Source organism: Gracilinanus agilis, chromosome 2 (genome assembly GCF_016433145.1).
Source record: "Gracilinanus agilis isolate LMUSP501 chromosome 2, AgileGrace, whole genome shotgun sequence".
In the NCBI taxonomy this organism is placed as follows: domain Eukaryota; kingdom Metazoa; phylum Chordata; class Mammalia; order Didelphimorphia; family Didelphidae; genus Gracilinanus; species Gracilinanus agilis.
Genome location: NC_058131.1, coordinates 431,268,920 through 431,285,764, shown reverse-complemented (window position 1 = coordinate 431,285,764; position 16,845 = coordinate 431,268,920).

Sequence of the window (16,845 nt, the reverse complement as noted above, 5' to 3'; positions counted from 1 at the left end):
ACTAATCTCAGCGCTAGAAGGTCTGGGCATGCAGAGGCAAATCCTTTCATGTGGTGCTTCTACATTAGAGAATCTGGGAATGTTTCAATGGTTCTTTCTACACAAATTCTCAAAAATATCAGAAAAGAACCCTAATGATTAAGAAAACCAAATAAAAACAGAAGTAATCTTCTCTAACCTGTCTAAAACTGCATAAATAGCTAGCCCAAAGTAGATAGAAGATTGTAGAAGGTTAGAAGGGTTGTAGCTGGGAACCTGTTAACTATAAATGCAAGTTCACAAAAGTGGGTTGTAAATCAGTGCAATAACATTAAGAATATCCAGAGGATGCTCTATTTACCCTCAATTTCAACCTCCTTTAGCACACACCAAACTAATCTCATCAGATCAATGGGGATCCTCTCTCTGTCCCAGTGAGAGTACCTATCATCTACTGGCTGAAGGACCCTGATCATAGCTTACCATACTGCTATATTTGCATAACCAGTCACCTAGTCTTTCACATTGTCCTTCTTTCTCTCATCCATCATTTGGGGGTTTATTGCAGGAGATGATCTGTAGATTCTTTGAATTTTCATTTTACCCTCTTGTTCAAGAATATCAGGGCAGTTTTCTTTGATAATTTCTTATACTATGATGTCTAGGCTTTTTTTTTTGTCATGACTTTCAGGTAGTCCAATAATTCTCAAAATTTTTCTCCTGGATCTATTTTTCTAGATCAGTTTTTTCCAATGAGATTATTTCATACTTTCTTCTATCATTTCATTCTTTTGATTTTGTTATTGTTTCTTGATGTCTCACAAAGTCATTAGCTTCTATTTGCCCAATTCTAATTCTTAAAGAATGAATTTCATCCATGACCCTTTGATCCTCCTTTTCTTCCTTTCTTTTTTTAACCCTTTCCTTCCATCTTAGAATCAATACTGTATATTGGTTCTAAGGCAGAAGAGTGGTAAGGGCTAGGCATTACGGGGTCAAGTGACTTGAATAGTTAGGAAGTGTCTGAGACCAGATTTGAAACCAGGACCTCCCATCTCTGAGCCTGGCTCTCAATCCACTGAGCCACTCAGCTGTCCCCTTGATCCTTCTTTTCCATTTGGTCCATTCTATTTTTCATGGAACTCTTCATTGGATTTTTTTGCCTCTTTTTCCAGTTGACTAATTTTGCTTTTTAAGATGTTATTTCCTTTTTGCATTGCTTTCATTTCCTTTTCCCATTTTTCTTCTTATTTTTCTTCAACTGGTCTTATTTGATTTTTTAATTCCTTTTTGAGTTCTTCCTGCTCTTGAAACCAATTTCCATTTTTCTTTGAAGTTTTGCATGTGGTTGCTTAGATCTCATAGTCCCCTTTTGATTCTGTGTTTCGTTCTTTGTCATCAAAGAATTCTCTAGAGTTAGGTGTTTCTTTTGCTGTTTGCTTGTTTTCCCAGCTTTTTTTTGCCTGTGGACTGGGAATTCTGAAAACTGATAATTCCATCACCTCCTCTGTTGGCTTGCAGGGCTCAGCACTATGAGCTATTTTGCCCTGGGGCTAGCTCTTCACTGTAGTGCAGGCTTGGACTTCTGGGTCTCACTGTGGGCTGATGCCAGGGCCTGGGATTCCAAGGGGTGAGTCTGGGGTGCTCTGTTGGTGTATCTTCAGTCCAGGGATCCCAAAGTTGGCCTATGCCCAGGCTTGCAACCTGGTGCAGTTGGTGAGGGTAGTGGTCGGTCAGCAGTTTTGCTTCTGGCTCCCCATTATCCTGTGAAAATTGACTCTCTCTCTGTCTACCTTTCAAGTTGTATTCAGTAAGAGAGCCCCCTCACTCCTTCTTGCTTTTAGTTTTTGACTCCTGCCATTTTGAGGCAACTATTAAGCTGTCCCTCATTCAGTCACCAAAGCCACAATGTTATTCAAGTCCAACACAGTGGTACCTTGATATACAAGTACCTTAAGTCATGAGCAATTTGAGATACAAGCAGTCACGACTAGGATTTTTTGTTTTAAGTCACAAGCAGATATTTGAATCACCACCGCCACCCTCAACATTAGATAGCCTGCTGAACATTTGGTTTCACAAGTTATACATTGAATTGTTTTTGCTTTCTTCTTTATTTTGTCTTTATTATCAGTTTTTGGGGTAAATTTCTTAAATTTTAGCCATGGGTCCTGGAGATAGAGAAATTGAAGGAGTTAACAGTAATAGGAGCATGTGGAGGTTTTGCAGGAAATTAGTGGGGAGAAAACTGAGGTGGATGAGGTAATCAGTACAAGTGAGATTAAGGAAATGTTGAGGATTTGGGGGAAAATCAAACAGTTTATTGAAAAGACACACCCAGCTGAAAGGAATAAAGAACTGGAGGAATTCCATATGAACTGGAATGACCTCCAGGAATTGATGCAGAGCAAAAGGAGCAGAACCAGGAGAACATTGTACACAGAGACTGATACATTATGACAAAATTGGATGTAATGGATTTTTCTACTAGCAGCATTATAATGATCCAAGACAATCCAGAGGAGCTTAGGAGAAAGAACGCTATCCACATCCAGAGAAAGAACTGTGGAAATGGAAATGCATTAGAAAAATATGTGATCGATCATATAGTGTGATAGGGATATGATTGGGGTTTTGATATTAAAGGATCACTCTGCTACAAATATGAATAACATGGAAATAGGCTTTGAACAATGATACATGTATAACCCAGTGGAACTGCTTGTTGGCTTCGGGAGTGGGGAGGAAAGAGCAGGGGATGGGGGTGGTGGTGGATCATGAATCATGTAACCATGGAAAAATATTCTAAATTAAAAAGGAAAAAGAAAGAAAAAAGAAAAGAAAAGATACACCCAGGAAAAGTTGCAATAGGTCATGCATTGGAACTGTGTAATGACACTTTTTTAAACACATTATTGAAACATTCTGAAAAGGAAGAAGAAGCAAACTTCCATGGAAAGGTTTTTGTTGAAAAGGCCTCTAAGTGAAATCGAGGAAAGTGTGGCAAAACAAGCAAAATTCAATGAAGAAAATGATGATAATTAAGTAAAGTAAAAAATAGCAATTAAGTTTAACAATAAAGTTATATATCATAAATGTGTAAGGTCAGTTTTGCATTTAAATATAGCATTACATGTGTAGGGAGTAAGTTATGTTAAGTGATAGTACACGAATTGAAAATCTTCTCTACCAGCATCTTCGCCTGACCTTGAGGGTAAATAACAATTCATAAGCAAGTTTATTTATTTGTTATTTATAAAGTACATTTTCATATTTAAAAGCATATAAAACAAAACATTCATGTGTTTTTTGAGGGCTGGAATGGATTAATTGCATTCCCGTTAATTTAAATGGAGAAATTTTTTTTGACACAAGAGCATACCTAATGGAGTATACCTAATTTATACTTAACTGTAGAAGTACTCTATTCACTCCTCATACCCATCATGACCCTTGGCCTCTGTAAGCTACATATTGCAAAATAATATTAGGACAGTACTTTAGTCTAAAGTCCTTAGTCTAATCTAAGTGAAAAAGCTTATCTGTCTTTAATTATCAATTGAGACATAATGACCTACACTGAAATCTTTTAAAATTATTTTTTATCAAAGGCCTTGAACAATTTCTAAAAGGAGAGGCCTGAGCAGCCCAGGAAGGACTACTCCCTGTAATCAATCAGGCTAAAACAAGAGTTTTAAAAAAAAGTTAATTTAAAAATTTCAGTTAATAGAAGTATCTCTTAAGTTGTACTTTACCCAGGAAAACTGAATCCCTAGAGGGAATGGTTAAAGAAGGAGTGAGCAGTTTTGGGAAAAGGATCCCTCAGGATTAAAAAAAAAATAGTTAATTCCTGATTTTGCTGCCTGATAAGTCAAAGAGTTTAGTAGACTTTGTCTTCCTCAGTGATCTTTATTATGGCAGTTGTCTTTATACTTGAAACCTATAAATTCAAAGTCAAACATGGCTAGTTTAGAGAGATTTTCAAAGACAATATGAATTTCTATCCCTTTGGATTTTTTTTCTAAACAGAGATTCTTGAAATTACTTAATCAATAAATTTGTCTCTGGAAGATTTGTGCCTCAAATACATGATGCTGAATTTTTAAGTTTTTGAAGCAAAGACTAGGATTCATGTATTTGTGACTTATCCATCTAATTAAAAAAAAAAGGCTTTAAACTAAAAGGGATGGGGGAGGAAAAAGTTCACAAGCAATAAAATTCCAAAAAGGAGACAACAGTAAAACTCTTAGCTTCAAAGGTCTATATATAGATGCCCAAAGTTTAGGCAACAAGCAAAAGGAACAAGAAGTTCTAATGCAAAGAGGCAAATTTGACCTCATATGAATCATTGAGACTTGAAAGGAGTAAAACTTTGAATGGTCTATGGCTCTGGATGGGTATATCTTAAACAAAAGAAACAGTGTAAGTAAAAGGGGGATAGATGGTAGAGCATTGTATATGTATATAATTCAGGGTTTAAGCTGAGTGCATTTGTGTAAGACTCTTTTTACTGGTGGAGAGAATGATTACTCAGCACTTGTATGATATATTCTAATCTGATATTCCCTCTGTGAAAAAAGCAGGAAAGGTCAGCCTTCCTGTTTCATTCAATTCAAGAATTAAAGCCTCCATTGGGAAGGAATGGCAATATTTCCAGAGATATCTGTCCATACTTCACTGCCAGAGGCATTTAGACAAAGTCATGTGGATTTAGACAAAGCCAGGTGACTCATTGGATAGAGAATTAGGCCTGGAATCAGGAAACCTTGAGTTCAAATCCACCCTTACTTGCTGTGCCATCCTGGGCAAGTTATTTAACCTATGTTTGCCTTAATTCATTGGAGAAGGAAATGGCAAACCACTCTAGTATCTTTGCTAAGAAAACCCTATGGATAATATGGTACACAAGGTCATAAAGAGTCAGATATGATTGAAGAACAACAACAACAATATGGATACACGCATAACTTACATAAGAAACACATACCCTACTTAAAAAGGCATAATTGTCAGCCTGTGAAAACCAGTTTGACTGGTATGGCTCCAACACCCAGAATGATAGTATGTCAAGATTAATAAACCAAAAGCCTGAGCATTAATCTCTCATCCCTTTTCAGCTCCTTGTTGGATTGGCACAATTAAGGTTGAGTTTCCTACTTTCCTGCTCCTCATTCTTCACTCCTCATTAGGAAATTTAAAAAATATCTTCACTCGGGGCAGCTGGGTAGCTCAGTGGAGTGAGAGTCAGGCCTAGAGACAGGAGGTCCTAGGTTCAAACCCGGCCTCAGCCACTTCCCAGCTGTGTGACCCTGGGCAAGTCACTTGAGCCCCATTGCCCACCCTTACCACTCTTCCACCTATGAGACAACCGAGAGTTAAGGGTTTAAAAAAAAAAAAAAATATATATATATATATATATATCTTCACTCTACTGATCCTAGAGATAACAGGATAGTCTTTCATTGCTATTATTTTGACTCTTTGTCTCAAATGATATGTAAATTTGAGTTAAGAAGGGCTTGGAACTTTCAAACTGGATTGTGGATTCTTCCTCTGTCCCCCAACTATAGGGACAAGGATTCTGCACAGAAAGATTGTCCCTTCTAGAAGCTATTTCTTCTCCCCTTGTGAGTAGCTATAAAATTTGTTAAAGTTATCTCTCTGTAGGCTGCTACTTTTCTCCTGAACTCTCCTGAACTATATTATTAATGTACAAAAATCTAGGAACCAGAAAGGGGAAGTATAGTAGAGAATTATTTGGATGAAAGTCAATGGATGGAAAAACAAATTTTGTTTCTTGATTATACTACAGATTACCTGGACAGAAAAAGAAAATTGACAGAGAAGTTGGATAACATTTTTTTTTTAGACCCTTAACTTCGGTGTATTGTCTCATAGGTGGAAGAGTGGTAAGGGTAGGCAATGGGGCTCAAGTGACTTGCCCAGGGTCACACAGCTGGGAAGTGGCTGAGGCCGGGTTTGAACCTAGGACCTCCTGTCTCTAGGCCTGACTCTCACTCCACTGAGCTACCCAGCTGCCCCTGGATAACATTTTTAAAAACTGTTATAGAGGTATTAATATAAAGGTGATACTGGGCTTCAATTATCTAGACACCTATAAGAGCTTTTTCTGTCAAAAGTACAATTAACTTTTTTTTTAAAATTTGTATTTTTTAGAAAAATTTTCCATGGTTCCATGATTCATGTTCTTACTCTCCCCTCACTTCTTCCCCTATAGCTGACACACATTTCCATTGGTTTTTACATGTGTCATCGATCAAGAACTATTTCCATATTATTGATAGTTGCAATGGGGTGGTCATTAGAGTCTACATCCCAAATCATGTCCACATCAACCCATGTGTTCAAGCAGTTGTTTTTCTTCTGTGTTTCTACTCCTGTATTTCTTCCTCTGAATGTGGATAGTGTTCTTTTCCATAAGTCCCTAAGAATTGTCCCAGATCATTGCATTGCTTCTAGTACAGAAGTCCATTACTTTTGATTTTACCACAGTGTATCAGCCTCTGTGTACAATGTTCTCCTGGTTCTGTTCTTTTCACTCTGCATCAATTCCTGGAGGTCATTCCAGTAGAACTAACTTTTTGATTCATTTTAACTATAATTTCCTCTCTCATAAAAAGATGGAGGAACCAATAAAATCCTATTTTGGATCTGATTCTTATTATCAGGAAAGAACTAGGAGTGACCTCTTCCTCTGAAAGTATGTGATATGTACCTTAGATTTGGGGAATACAGATTTTTCAAATGTTTCTGTGGAAAGATAGGAAAGACCCCATGACTACATTCCTACAAGGAAAATGAACCCAGGAGAAAGGAAAATGCTCAAGAATAAAACTAAAGAGATGGTTGGTAAATATTTAGAAACAGAAGCCGTAATTACAAATAGCCAGTATTTTTATAAATGACCTTGATAAAGACATAGATGGCATGGTCATTATATTTTCAGATAAAAACAAAGTTTAGAAGGATAGCTAACATGCTGCAAAATTCCAAAAGATCAGAAATTAGAACTACTCTTAAGAGAATGAAATTCAGTAGGTATAAATATAAGGTTTTATACTCAGATAAAAAATCAACTTCATAAGTAAAGTATGGATAAAGTATGGTTAGAGAGTAGTTTGAAAAAAAAAAGATTTCTAGGTTTTAGTATTTTGCAAGTCAGTGTGAATCAGCAGTGTGATATAGCAACAGGAAAAGTTTACATCTTGGCAACATTAAGAGAGAAATAGCTTCAAGGAAGAGGGAAGTGATAATTCCTCCATACTTTGCCCTGGTCATACCTTCTCTAGATTGTTGTGTTTTAGGAGGTAGAGTTTAAGGACAGTGATAGAGACAAGATAGAGAGTGTGCAGAGAATGTCACTAACCTGACAAAGAACCTTGAGTCCATGACTTATCATGCTAATTAAATCATTAATTAAATCAAAGTTAACTAAACATTAACATTAATAAAATAACCATATACCAGTTAATTAAAAGAAATATATATATATATATACACACTGCTATATGATTTGCAGAACACTTTACAAAGATCATTTCATTTTATACTAATAATAATCTTGAGGAAGATGCTATTTTTATCCTTCTATTGATGAGGAAACTGAGGTTTAAATGAGGTTAAATGATTTACTTAGTGTTCTATAGCTGGTAAGTGTCTGAAGAAGGATTTGAATTTAATTCTTTCTGATGCCTCATCCAGCCCTCTACCCACTAAGCCACGTAACTGTCTCTGTTGAAGTAACTGGAGACACCTAGTTTGGAGAAAAGAAGTCTTTGGGAAAGGGGTGGACTTAATAGTTGTCTTCAAGGCTGTCATGAGGAGGAGGGATTAGAATTGTTCTGTTGGGCTCCAGATGGCAGAAACAGGAAAAATGGGTGGAAGTTACAAAGAAGCAAACAGGCTTGAGGTCAGGAAAAACTTCTCAACAATAACAGCAGTCCCAAGTTAAATACTAGACTTGACTGCCTCCTTGGTGATAGGTTCTCCTCCCTGGCAGTCTTAAAGCAGATTCCTTTTATGTATGGATTGGACTAGGTGGCCACTGAGCTCCCTTACTTAGTCTTTAAATTCTGTGATTTTATGATTCTCTGATGAAAGTATTAGGTTGACTGGAAGAGCCCAACAGTTAAAGCTGTCAAATAACCAGTGCCTTTGAGAGCATTTGTTGAGGAGATTGGTCACATAGTAGGCAGAAATAGAGACGGAGAATTGACCCAAAAAAACAAAAAAATTCTTGACAGTTGGCACCATCCCAGGAATCTTTGAGAAATAAAGATATTTTAAGGATTTGGTTTCCATTCTTGGAAACTTGTGAAGAATTATGCTATATTACAAAGTCCCTCTCCCTCCCTTATAGATATATAGTTGGGAAGCTCTGAAACTAGAAGGGTAAAAAAGGCAAAAAGATCAGATGTCTTTGTAAGTCATTCAGAAAAGAAGTAAAAACAAGTTTTTAGGATTTGGCCAAACAAGCTCTTTGTGCTGGATGTTAATAGTGACAGTTAGCCTGAAAGGCTTAGAAATAGTTTTGCACTAAGAAATCTATTGCACCTGACAGTAGAAGATATACTCTCAATGAGATTTGCAATCCTATATGCAATTTGGAGATCTTGATATAAGACATACTGACCCTCTAAAGGCCCTTTTCATAAGGAGCAGTTTAATGATGAAAAAGGCATAAGAAATATTTTACATAAAGGAAAAGATTTATATCAATTGTTAAATGATGTGAGATATTGCCTAAAAGGAATAAAAAAGGAACTTTGTTTTAATAAAAGCAGCTAATATATGTAGAAATAAATAGCTTTCAGATGAAATCTGGACAATTTTGGATATAAAATGAACTGTTATGAAATACAAAGATTCATTTTTTCTGAATAATATGGCATGATGCTTCACATATAGGAATATAAAGAAGCAGTTTCAAGAACTCAGAAATGTTGAACCTCGTTGAAAGGTTCAAAGGTATGAGCATCATAGGTAACTTTGCCTTTGTTAGGACTAAAGAGGGCAAAATGTTAAAAAAGAGGAAATAATACAAGCATTTAGAAGCTGATATAATTAAAGGAGGATTATTGATTTGACGGGAAATTTGGGGGAATTGTGACTTTTTAAAAAAATTTTAAAAATTAATAACAAATTTCCACATAAGTTTGCCAAAGCCATATCATCCATATTGTCTCCTTCCCTTCTTCCCTCCCAAAAATGTGACTTTTTCAGTGAAAAGTGAGGCACTGTGAATCAGGAGCCTTTTATCTAAGCCACTGAAACACTGAGGAACTGGGTTTAGGAACCCGAAGGATATTTGAGGACCCAGAAGGGATACTCAAAAGCTGCTAGGGCTGTTCATAGCAATGAGCTGACAGAAAACTTCATTTGACCAATTCCTTATTGGTGGAAAGAGAATTGACCTCATTGGCTATGACTGTGGTAGCTATTGTGCTTTAAAATCATCTAGACACCAAGATAAATTCAGAATGGGTGAATGGCTTAAATATAAAGAAGGAAACTAAAATAAATTAGGTGAACATGCAATAGTATACCTGTCAGATCTATAGGAAAGGAAGATTTTAAGACCAAGCAAGAGATAGGGAATATTACAAAATGTAAAATGAATAATTTAGATTACATCAAATTAAAAAGCTTTTGTACAAACAAACCCCATGCAACCAGAATTAGAAGGGAAGCAACAAATTAGGAAAAAAACCTTTTTAACAAAAACCTCTGACAAAAGTTTAATTACTCAAATTTAGAAGGAGCTAAATCATTTGTACAAAAAAAAAATCAAGCCATTCCCCAATAGATAAATGGGCAAAGGACATGAATAGGCAATTTTCAGATAAAGAAATCAAAATTATCAATAAGCACATGAGGGGCAGCTGGGTAGCTCAGTGGAGTGAGAGTCAGGCCTAGAGACAGGAGGTCCTAGGTTCAAACCCGGCCTCAGCCACTTCCCAGCTGTGTGACCTTGGGCAAGTCACTTGACCTCCATTGCCCACCCTTACCAATCTTCCACCTATGAGACAATACACTGAAGTACAAGGGTTTAAAAAAAAAAAAGCACATGAAAAAGTGTTCTAAAATCTCTTATAATTAGAGAAATGCAAATCAAAACAACTCTGAGGTACCACCTCACACCTAGCAGATTGGCTAATATGACAGCAAAAGAAATTAATAAATGTTGGAGGGGATGTGGCAAAATTGGAACATTAATGCAGCTCTTCATTTGTCTCTTCTTGGGCCCCTTCTTTAGTACCTTAATGTTTTTGAGTGTCTCCTCTTGCTAACCTAAGTTGGTTGAAAGTATTTACTGTATTTTTTTTTTAATCATTCAGTTGGAAACTCTTTTTATCATTTCTGGAGCCCAGTGTGAGAATTGGGTGATTCTCCTGTTCTCTCCATCATCTTAACCAGAATTATAGGATTATCTTTTTAACAAAGCTATTCTTCCTATATTAAATATTTTATGTTGGTTTTAGCTTTGCTTTACCAAATCAATATTACTGTTTTTGACACTATTCTTGGAGGCAGAAAAACTAGAAAATCAGGGAAACACCTAGTGCTTTCTTTATTGACATCTCTTTCACTGGACTGAACACTAAAAGGACCAAATTTTTGGACATTAATGCAGAGCTATGTGCTCCATTATGAAATATCTCCTATGTGTATTTTATATCCTGTCATACTGGATGTAGCGCCATGTATAAATTTGTTCTAGTTCTTTTTTGTACTCCTTGCCATGTTTCACTAGATACCATCTCCAGTTCTATCCTTTGTTTATAGAAGGAACACAGAATCAATTTTGCCCTATAATACCGCAAGATCGTGTAAGGTAGATACCTCAAGCAACTTATATCTATAGGTATCAAATTTTTACATTTATTCTTCAAATTTCAGTAATTCAGAGTAAATTTCCCCAGACTAAGAAGCCTAATTTTATTGTGAATTCTTCCCATGTTTCTTCAATCCAGCTTATGACTATCAGTCCTAAGTCCTTTTTTTCTTTCTTTTGTGTTCTCTGGAACTCTTGCTCAATCAATAACAAAATTCCTTCATTCTTGATTTTTTTCCCCCACATTCTTTCTTTTTATCCCCATTTTGAGGACTTCTTTTGCTATTTTTTATATTACTGTTACTTCTCAAAGACCACCTCACTAGCATTCTAGAGGTTTCAGACTTGTTCTTGTACTTGAAACAAGTACAGTTAAGCTAAACAAATCAACATTTCTAAAACTATATGCCCTTTTCTGCACTTGTTTCCCATTGTGTTTCTGCCACGGGGCAGGAAACATGCTTCACCTTCAAGTCCTCTGAATGAACTGATAAGAAATCTAAAGTCTTTGAATGTTATTTTTCTTTCCATTATTGCTACACATTCTTTTCATTTTTGGAGGTTCACAGAAACCTGGCTTTCTTCAGAAAATGACATCTTTGACCACACTCTTCATTACTGATTACTTTCTCTTATGTTCCCTGACCCATTGGGGTAGGAGAATGAATCGACATTTTCTTTGCTTCTGGTGACTACTTCCTGAACTATACCTATTAATACCACTCAACAATATTTCTTCCTCTGAGGCTAACTTCATTCTTTTTCCTTATCACCATGTTCAAATCCTTTTATTTACATTTTATTTCTAGGTCAATTTTCCTTCTTCCTTTGTTCTTTCCTTAAAAAAACCTTTACTTTTTTTTTTTTTTTAATTCTTAGTATCACTTCTAAGACAGAGGAGCCAGGCCTTTTTATTTAGTTAGATGGACTAATGTCTTCTCTACTCTTTTGTATTTCTCTACTTTCATTTCACCTCTTTTGTAAATAAAAGCTATTAAAGGTCATTTTGACTTTGAGCAATAATACTTTTAATTGGCAACTACAATATTATTTATAATTTTCATATATTTTAGTCAACCATTAAAATTTAATTCTTACACTACACATGTTTTTAACAAGGGTCTTTCTTTTCTTGATTTCTTAATAGGGGAGGGAGGGAGGTGTAAAGGATCTCTGTTTGAATGTAAAATAAAATTTGATTAAAAAAAAAGACATTATAGATGAACAACGAGTGCAGTCCAGAATTGCATAGATGGAGAAAAGCAAACTTGATTGCTTTGGGAAATTGTGTTATATTTTTGCTTTCTCTTAAAAATATAAGAAAAATCAAGAACATTAATGTCCTCTTGTGGAACTGGGAATTGGTTTAATCACTATGAAAAACAGTTTGGAAAAAAATAAATTTACCCCTAGATTTAGCATAGCCTTTGACTCCATGATATTATTATTCAAACTATACCCCAAAGAGATTTTTAAAAAATTGGACTCATAGATAGAAAAATAGAGCAGTGGTTTTTTGTAGTAGCAAAGAACTAGAAACAAAGTGTACGTCAATCAATGAGTAATGATGGAACAAATTATACTATGTAAATGTAGTGGAATACTATTGTGCTATAAGAAATTTTGAAACAGAAAGTTTCAGAGAAATCTGAGAGTACTTGTATGACCTGACACATAGTGAAGTGAGCAGAACCAGCAGAACAATTTGTGCCATATCAATAACATTGTAAAAATAAACACTCTTAAGCATAGTTCCAAATTGCTCTCCAGAATAGTTGAATTGCAACTGTACCAACACTATCTTAGTGTCCCAACTCTTTTTTGTGATAGCAAAGAATTGGAATATGACTGCACAAACTATGGTATTTGATAGTGATGGAATAGTATTGTGCTATAACAGTGGTTCCCAAACTTTTTTGGCCTACCTCCCCCTTTCCACAAAAAAATATTACTTAGCCCCCTGGAAATTAATTTTTAAAAAATTTTAATAGCAATTAATAGGAAATGCACTTGTGGCCATCACTGCCCTCCTGGATCACTGCAGCACCCACCAAGGGGTAGTGGCACCCACTTTGGGAATCACTGTGCTATAAGAAATAACAAGTAGAATGGTTTCAGAAAAATTTGTAAAGACTTACATGAACTTATATAAACAGAACCAGAATAATACTGTACACTGTGACAGCAATTTTTTTATGAACCAGTTTTATGTTTATTTGCATTTAACATGATTATACACATTCATGTGTCTAGCAAGATCTGCACTGTTACATTAAAGATATAGTACAATAAACATTCAACATGAGGTACTTCTTATTTAAATATCTGTCCTTCATAAATAATGCTATAAGCTTGCTAAATTCAAGCACCCTGAAGCATAATTGGCTGCTGTGATCTGAAATTAGCTCAGCTTAAGCACCTTAAAAAAATTCAGTACAATAATTATGTCGAAATTAAGCCATTTACAATGCTACCCTAGTTTCCCTCTATTCCTAGAATTAACATTGAAATAAAGACTGCCAGGTAGATTTAAAAATAGCATCTACAAAGTGTTCTGTTTGTTGAAGTTGTATTTACATACCAAAGTTGCCTGGTTTGTTAGAAATAATGGTCTCTAGTTTTATAACCTATAACTACCAAGGACAGCAATTTCTCTTGATGAACAACTGTGAATGATCTAGTTATTCTCAACAATGCAGTGAATCAAGACAATCTCAGAGACATGATGAAAAAATGTCATGTGGCTTCTGAGAAAGAACTGATAGAGTTTGAATATGGCCTGAAACATATTATATTTCACTTTCTTTCTTTTCTTTTTTAAAAATTTCAATTCTTTTCCACAAAATGACTAATATGGAAAAATGTTTTAGATCAGTGATGGGCAAACTACTGCCCATTCTATCTGGCCATATGTAACATTATTCCCAATCTGATAAATACAATGAGTAGGATACAATACAATGAAACTTCAAAAGAGTTGACTTAGAAACAGACTGACAGATGAGTATTTCTTTTCCTTTGGCCCCCCTCTTTAAAAAGTTTTCCCATGACTATTTTAGATGATTGTACAAATAAAATCTATATCAGATTGCTTACTGTCTCAGGGAGGGGGAAAGGAAAGGAGGGATAGTCAGAAAAGGGAAAGAGTTTAGAAATGAAAACTTTTTAAAAAATGAATGTTAAAAATTTGTTTTTACATGTAATAGGGGAAAGATGTTTTTAAAAATGGGGGGTGGAGGGAGGAGAAGAGCCAATATGGCAACTTGGAAGAAGCAAAAGCTAAAACCACTCTGACTATCCTTCCAAACCAATTTTTTAAAAGCACCTCAAAATGAGGCAGCTGGGTAGCTCAGTGGAATGAGAGTCAGGCCTAGAGACAGGAGGTCCTAGGTTCAAACCCGGCCTCAGCCACTTCCCAGCTGTGTGACCCTGGGCAAGTCATTTGACCCCCATTGCCTACCCTTACCACTCTTCCACTTATGAGACAATACACCGAAGTACAAGGGTTAAAAAAAAAAAAAGCACCTCAAAATGACAAGAGTCAAGAACCAATAGCAGGACGGAGTGAGGGGGCTCTCCCTCAGAACACAACTTGAAAAATAGAGAAAGTTGATTTTCACAGGATAAGGGGGGAAGTGGGAAAAAAACTGCACACAGAGGAATACTGGCTGGCCACCCCCACACCTCCACCTATTGTATCAGGTAGTGCAACTGGGAAAAGGCTAACTTTGGGATTCTGCAATGCGGGGTACACCAACAAGAGTACCTGAGACCAACACCTTAAAGTCCCAGGCTCTAGTACCAGCCCACAGTGAGGCCTGGAAGTCCATAGGCTGGGCCCTTTTAAGCCTGCCCTGCTATGGTAAAAACCTAGCCCCAGGGCAAAATAGCTCATGGTGCTGAGCCCTGCAAGCCAACAACAGAGGAAACAGAATCAGGTAGCAGCTTTCATAATTCCCAGGCCATAGGAAAAAAGGACTGGGAAAATGAACAAACAGCAAAAGAAACATTTAACCATCAAAAGTTTCTATGGGGACAAAGAGCAAAGAACAGAACCAGCAGGAGATGGTGAGATCCAAACAATCACATGCAAACTTCAAAAAGCAAAAGACAAAAAAAATAGGAATTGGTCTCAAACTCTGGAAGAACTCAAAAAGGAATGAAAAAATTAAATAAGACAGGCTGAAGAAAAATGGGGAAAATAAATAAAAGTAATACAAAAAGAAAATAACAGCTTAAAAAGCAAAACTGGTCAATTGGAAAAAGAGGCACAAAAATTCAATGAAAAGAAATGTTTCCTAAAAAAATAAAATTGATGTACTGGAAAAAGAGACAAAAAATCATCCAATGAAGAAAAGAGTTCCATGAAAAGTAGAATGGATCAAATAAAAAAGGAGGATGGAAAGGCCATGGAAACAATTCATTCTTTAAAAATTAGAAGTAGGTAAATAGAGGCTAATGACTTCATGAGACATAAAGAAATAATAACTTAAAATTAAAAATGAAAAAATATAGATGAGAATATGAAATATATTATTGAAAAAGTAACTGACTTAAAAACTAAATCCAGGAGGGACAACTTATGAGTTATTAGACTACTTGAAAATTATGATAAAAAAAGAAGCCTAGACCTTATATTACAAGAAACTATCCAGGAAAACTGCCCTGATATTCTTGAACAAGAGGGTAAAATGGAAATTGAAAGAATCCACAGATCACCTCTTGCAATAAATCCTCAAATGACAACTCCCAGGAATGTTATAGCCAAGTTCAAGAGAGCCAAGGCCAAGGAGAAAATACTTCAAGCAGCCAGAAAGAAACAATGCAAATATCATGAAGTCCTAGTCAGGATTTCACAGAATCTGACAACTTCCACATTGAAGGACTGGAAGATTTGGAATATGATATTTTGGAAGAGGAACTGAGTTTACAACCAAGCTTCACCTACCCATCAAAACTGACTAAATTCCTTAAGGGAAAAGTATGGTCATTTAATGAAACAGAAGATTTCCAATCATTCTTGAAGAAAAGACCAGACACACAGAAAATTTGATGTCCAAATACAAAATTCAAGAGAAACATAACAAGGTAAATAAGAAAGAGAAAAAATTCAAGGACTTCAATAAGGCCAGATTCTTTAGGTTCTTATATTAAAAAGATGATATCTGTAATTCTTGAAAATTGTTACCATTATCATAGTAATTAGAAAAAGTATATGTAGTAAGTGGGTATGGTAGTGAGGTGTTTAGGAAATGTAAAAAAACCAAACAAACTAGGGGTGAAAAAGAGAACTATATTAAGAGAAATGGGAAGAGAGAAGTAAAATAGGGTAAATTACACCACATAAAGAGGTGCAGTGAAGGAGAAATACTACTCCAATGGAGGGAAGATAAGGATGTGATTGGTAATACTTAAACCTTACTCTCAATGGAATTGGTTCAGAAAGGGGAGAACAGCCAGATTCATTGGGGTATAGAATCCTATCTTACCCTATAGAGACCTGGAAGGGGAATAAGGAAGGGGATGGAAGGGAGTAATATAAGGGAGGGGGAAGGTGGGGAATGATTTAAAGCAAAATACTACACAAATGGTAATCATAACTGTGAACATAAATGGGCTGAATTCACCCAGAAAACCGAAGTGGATAACAGAGTGGATTAAAAACTAGAATCCTACCATATGTTGTTTACAAGAAACACATTTGAGGCAGGTAGACATACAGAATAAAGGTAATAGGCTAGAGCAGAATCTATTGGGCTTCAACTGAGACAAAAAAAAGCAGGAGTAGTGATCATGATCTCAGACCAAGCTAAAGCAAAAATAGATGTGATTAAAAGAGATAAGGAACTTAATTTCATCTTGATAAAAGTCAGTATAGACAAATAGAAATATCAGTATCTAACATATTTGCACCAAATTGTATAGCATTCAGATCTTTAAATGGGAAACTAAATGAGCTTAAGGAGGACACAGATAGTAGAACTATACTAATGGGGACCTCAGCCTTCCCC